The sequence below is a fragment of the Propithecus coquereli genome, unplaced genomic scaffold (assembly GCF_000956105.1).
Source record: "Propithecus coquereli isolate 6110/MARCELLA unplaced genomic scaffold, Pcoq_1.0 Scaffold126, whole genome shotgun sequence".
In the NCBI taxonomy this organism is placed as follows: domain Eukaryota; kingdom Metazoa; phylum Chordata; class Mammalia; order Primates; family Indriidae; genus Propithecus; species Propithecus coquereli.
In genome coordinates, this window is record NW_012136747.1 from 2,016,435 (window position 1) to 2,022,794 (window position 6,360).

At 45.7% G+C, this 6,360-nt stretch overlaps 1 protein-coding gene across 2 annotated transcripts in view; it reads right to left on the minus strand.

Annotated features, from left to right (window-relative positions):
* ZC3H7B (zinc finger CCCH-type containing 7B) overlaps positions 1 to 6,360 on the minus strand; it is a 55,038-nt gene that overhangs the window by 35,538 nt on the left and 13,140 nt on the right. The window lies entirely within an intron of this gene.

Here is a 6,360-nt window from a genome sequence, read left to right on the forward strand (position 1 = left end):
TATCCTTATAAAGTGGTAAAGAACTTGCCTGAATTGTGGAAGGTAGAACTTGTGAGCAATGAAACTGGGTATTTAACAGAAGAGATTTCTAAGCAAAGAATTAGAGGCACAGCATGGGTCCTCCTTACTGCTCCTGGTAAAATTTGAGAGAATTGTTAAGCAAAAAGGAACCAGAACGTGAAGATTTGCAAAATTCTCAGCCTATCCACATTGCAAAAAATAAAAAGGCTGGTTCTGAAGAGAACACTAAGGGTATGGCTGAACAATCACTTGGTAGGGAAATTAGTGAAGCTATGAACCATGGATCTAACCTGCTATTTCAGCAGAAGCCGGGAAGAGAGAAGACAACAGAAACACTGCCAGTTCAAACTAAAGGGGACAGAGAAAGGATAGAATGAAGCAAGACTATTGGACCTCTGAGATTCTACAGGATGGTACCATATATTTATTTGGCTGTGAATATGCTTTACCCTTCAAGAAAAGGAAAGAAGCCAAGCACAGTGAATTGCACCTATAATCCCAGCAACTTGGGAGGCTGAGGCAGGAGGATCACTTGAGGCCAGGAGTTTGAGACCAGCTTGGGCAACATAACAAGATCCTGCCTCCAAAAAAAAATTTTTTTTGAGACAGAGTCTCGCTCTGTCACCCCGGCTAGAGTGCAATGGCGTCATCATAGCTCACTGCAACCTCAAACTCCTGGGCTCAAGTGATCCTCCTGCCTTAGCGAGTAGCTGGGACTATAGGCACATACCACCACGCCCAGCTAATTTCTATTATTTGTAGAGACAGGGCTGGTTTGGTCAGGCTGGTCTTGAACCCCTGAGCTCAAGCAATCCTCCCACCTTGGCCTCCTGGAGTGCTAGGATTATAGGCGTGAGCCACCATGCCTGGCCTCTAAAAATTTTTTTAAAAAAATTAGCCAGGTATGGTGGCACACATCTGTGGTCCCAGCTACTTGGAAGGAGAGGCCAGTTGACCACTTGAGTCCAGGAGCTTGAGGCTAAAGTCAGCTATGATCATGCCACTGTACTTTAGCCTGGGCAACAGAGTAAGATCCCATGTCTAAAACAAAAATGAATACGATTTAAAAAAAAAAAAAGAAAGAATGACCCCAAAGTTGATTCAGAGGTCATCAGGGCTGCCTCCTTGCTTTCAAAGTATATGGCTGCCACCTCTGTTTCAACAGGCCAAGCTGCCACCTAGACCCTTGGGGGCAGAACCATGCCACAGAGCTGTGGGTCCCAAAGGAGGATCATTGAGCCAAAGATGATTATCCTCAAGCCTTAAAATCTTATGGTCCAGCCTGGGCAATATAGTGAGACCCTCATCTCTACAAAAAATTTAAAATTAGCTGGGCATGGTAGTACATGCCTGTAGTCCCAGCTACTCAGCAGGTTGAGGCAGGAGGATCGCTTGAGGCCAGCCAGGAGTTCGAGGTTGCAGTGAGCTATGACCACACCACTGCACTCCAGCCTGGGCAACACAGCAAGATCCTCATCTTTAAAGAAAAAAAATCTAATGGAATTTGCATTGCTAGGGTTTGAGGTTTTGGACTTGCTTGGAACCCGTCATCTCTTTTTTCTTTCTGATTTATCCCTTTTGGCATGGGAATGTCTATCCTATGTCCGTCCCACCATTATATTTTGGAAGCATATGACTTGTCTGGTTTCATAGGTTCACAGCTAAAGAGAACTTATGCCTTAGGATGAATTGTATCTTGAGTCTCACCCGTATCTGATTTAGATGATATTTGATGAGACTTTGGACTTCAGACTTTAGAGATGATGCTGTAATGAGTTAAGACTCTTGGGGCTGTTGGGATAGAATGAATGTGCTTTTTGATAAGGGCATGACTTTTGGGGGACCAGGGGTGCAATGTTTGTGTCCTCCCCAAATTTATATGCTGAAGCTCTCATCCCTAATGTGACTATATTTGGAGATAGGGCCAAGAAGGAGGTACCTGTAATTAAGGTTAAATGAGTCATAAGGATAGGGCCCTCATCCAACTACTGTCCTTGTAAGAGACACCAGAAAGCTCGCTTTCTCTTCCTCCCTCTCTCCCCCTCTCTCTATCTCTCTATCTCCCCTCTCCCATGCACGCACCACGGAAAGGCCATGTGAGGACACAGTGAGTTCTGTAAGCCAGAAAGAGAACCCTCACCAGAAACCGAATCAGCCAGCACCTTGATCTAGGACTTCCAGGCTCCAGAACTGTGAGAAAACAAATTTCTGTTATTTAAGTCACCTGGTCTATAGCATTTTGGTATGGCAGCTCAAGGAGGCTAACACGGTGGTTATAAGGTCATTTGTTCTCAGCTAAAGAGGGAGGTGAAATGATCACCTTGAAGGTGAGTGTTAGGCATGACTCAGAGAAGGCATTTGGTGGAAGAGCAAGGAGCATATGAGCCAAACAAACCTCTAGGATCTGATTTTTTTCTTTTTATTTATTTTTGTTAGTTTGTTTGTTTTGAGACACGGTCTTGCTCTGTTGCCCACGCTGGAATGCAATGGCATCACCGTAACTCACTGCAACTTTGAACTCCTGGGCTCAAGCTATCCTCCTGCCTCTGCCTCCTGAGTAGCTGGGACTACAGGCTCGCCACCACACCTGGCTAATTTTTCTATTTTTGTAGGGATGGGGTCTTGCTTTTGCTCAGCCTGGTCCCAAACTCTCAACCTCAAGCAATCTTCTCACCTCAGCCTCCCAAGGTGCTAGGATTACAGGCATGAGCCACTGCACCCAGCTCCAACTTGTTTTTTTCTTTCTTTTTTTTTTTTTTGAGACAGAGTCTCACTGTTGCCCGGGCTAGAGTACCGTGGTGTCATCCTAGCTCACGGCAACCTCAAACTTCTGGGCTCAAGCGATCCTCCTGCCTCAGCCTCCCGAGTAGCTGGGACTACAGGCATGCGCCACCGTGCCCGGCTAATTTTTCTGTATATTTTTAGTTGTCCAATTAATTTCTTTCTATTTTTAGTAGAGATGGGGTCTCGCTCTTGCTCAGGCTGGTTTCGAACTCCTGAGCTCAAACAATCCGCCCACCTCGCCTCCCAGAGAGCTAGGATTATAGGCGTGAGCCACCGTGCCCGGCCCACTTCCAAGAATTTAACCTACCAAAATCCTTGTACAAGCACTCAATCATACTTGCATAGCAATGTATTATTTTTAAGAATGAGTGAAAAACTAGAAGCAATCTTAATGTCCACCAGTAAAGGCTTAATTTAATTAATTAAATTACAGTATATCCAAACCACGGAATACAGTGCAGCTGTTGAAGCTATATGTATTGTCATGGAGATGCTTCCACCCATGGTTGAGGAACAAAAAGCAGCAGATTTCAGATCACTTTGTGTTGTATGATCCTATCTCTGTGTGATGTGTGTTTATACATTGAAGAAGGAGTCTGAAAGAATATTTTCCAATTTAACTGGTTTTCTCTGGGGACTGGGATCTGCCAAGGGGCAAGAAGGCACAGAACACTTTCCTTTCCACTTTCCTCAGCCTGGCTTGGATTTTTTATACAGAGCAAGTGTTACTCTTGTAATTTGAAACACAAAATGAGATGACTGACTTGAAGCCAGCCCAGTAGGCCAGGGGCCAAGTGGGAACCAGTGGCCTGAGTGCCTGATTTTAAACCCAGTGCTCTGGGTCTGCCAAAATGTCAGTGGGCTGTTCTTCCTGAGAAAGAAAGCCAACCATTGATTGACTCGAGAACCATGATGGAAACATGTTGTTTTTTTCCACTTTGGGGAAGGGTTTGAAGATGACAGAATTTTAGAGACTCAGCTCTTCATCACACCAGGGAGGAACAGTGCCAGCTTCTCCAAAAACCTCATTGCCTGGCCTCATGCTTGGCACAGAGCGAGTGCTCAGTAAATGATGGTAAAATATATGAATGAATGAATGAATATCAACTCCTCCAACCTCGCCATTTTATAGATAAGAATGGATGAATATTGAATAAATGAGAGAAACTGAGAGGAAAGATGAATAATCAGATAGTAATATTAACAATTGCTGAGTGGTTATGATGTGCCAGGGGCTGTCATGATGGCTTTACACATAATAACTTCTTCAATGCTCAGTAACAACAGAGCAGAGATAGATAACTGTTATCATCCCCATTTTGCAGATGAAGAATCAGAGACACAGAGTTCAGTGACTTGCCCAAGGTCACAGAGCTGGTACATGGTGGAGCTGGGATTCAAACCCTGGCAGCCTGAACCCAGAGCCCATGCACATCGCACTCACCTTTATTGTCTCCGATTAAACAATTAAGCCTAGCCCCAGGACCCCTCTGTCATCATGCTTCAGTCTTCCCCACTCTGCAAATGATGCCCTCCCCTGATCTGGAATCCCCCTCTGGCTAATGCACAACCTCTCCTCCCTTTCCGGGTCACACGTCAAGAAATAGTTGTCTGCACTATCTCCACATCCTCACCTCTCACTCAGCTGCCCAACTCACAGCAACCCCACTCCCACTCCACCACTCCACTGCATGTGCTTGCCAAGGGTCCTTCCCAAACCAGCGACCTCCTAATTGCTGATCCAGGTGAGGAACAGTTTTTACTCGCCTCTTCCTGGACTCTCAGCTGCACCTGCCACTTCCTGGCTCCTTCCTGACTGCACCCTTGGGTCCTCCTCACACCTCTCTGATCGTTCCTGCTCCGTCTGTTAGGGGCTCTTCTTCCTCTGCCCAGGTCTCAAGACCAACACTCCCAAGCTTCCATTTAAAGGACAGTGCTCCTGCTCTCCTCACTCTACACGCTGTCCCCAGATGAGCTCTTGCATTTCATGATCATATGAGTCATGCTGATGACTCATAAATCTATTCCTCCCACCAGGCTCACCCCCTCCCCAGTATTTCAGACTCTTATCTCTTACCTTCTGGGTACTGATACCTGGTTGTCCAACATCCAGACTATGACCTCCTTGCCTTTCCTAATCCTGGGCCCTCTCCTGAAATGCCCTCTCCCATACACACCTAGCCAACTCCTACTCATCCTTTAACACCCAGCTTTGATGCCCTCTGTATCCAGAAAGTCCTCCCTGGTGCCCATCCCAGCTGAGCTGGGTGTTCCTCTAACTGAACACATTCTAAACTGAACTCAGCATCTTCTCCTCTAATCTGTTCCTCCTCCATTCTTCCTTAACTCTATCCATAGCTTTGACCATCATCTTGTTCTCAGCTAGTCCTGTTCCTTCCACCTTCGTCTCTTAAATATTCCTCCACTCTGCATCCCCTCCCATCCTCTCCACAAGCACAGCTATCTCTTAGGCCCTCTTCATTTCCTGCCAACAATTTTCAATGCGCCCCCTCCAGTCCGCTCCCCTTCAGTGATTAGGGATACCTGTCTAACACATATGTCTAACACAATGTCACTCCCTGCTCAAAATCCTTCTAAGTGTGCACATGCACACACACACACACACACACACATGCACACACACACACACACACCCATGAATGCAAGCTTAAAAAAAAGGTGGGCGAACCTGAATAAGCTCTGTAGTCTAGCGATGTACCAATGCCAATTTTCTGGTTTTGGTACCGTACTCCAGCTATATAAGATGTCACCATTAGGGGAAGCTGGGTGAAGGGAATTCTTTGCACTATTTTTTGCAACTTCTTTTGAATAAAAAGTTAAAAAAACAAATACAACTTTCCATGATAACACTATCAGGTGGAGAACAAAGTCCAAGCTTCTCGTCCTTTTGCACACAGTGCTGTAGGACATGCCTGGCCTCCTCTTCTGCCCCTGGCCCGGCCTGGAATGTCACACTCAATGACCATCTGACTTCCCACTCAAGCTGCCTGCTCTTTGTGGGACATCCTCCACACCTATTGCTTCCCACCCCAGCTAATGCCCACTATTCCTTTTGTTTTTTGGGGGGGTGGTATTTTTTGTTTATTTGTTTTGAGACAGGGTCTCACTTTGTTGCCCAAGCTGGAGTGCAGTGACCTCATCACAGCACACTGCAACCTAAAACTCCTTGGCTCAAGCAATTCTCCTTCCTCAGTCTCCTGAGTAGCTGGGACTACAGGCTAATATTTGGCTAATTTTTCTATTTTTTTTTTAGAAACAGGGTCTTACTATATTGCTCAGGCTGGACTTCAACTCCTAGGCTCAAGTGATCCTCCCACCTCAGCCTCCCAAGTAGCTGCGACTACAGGTGTGCACCACCATACCCAGCTGTATCTGATTCAGATCTGAGCAGCGCAGAGAAAGAATGTTCAGGAAACCTACTCTGAGTAGGCAGAGCTCATGAATCCTAGAATAACAGTGAAGATACTGATATCAGTCATCATTTATTAAGCTCTTTATCCTACCAGATACTGCTCTGAACGTTTTTTTTTTTTT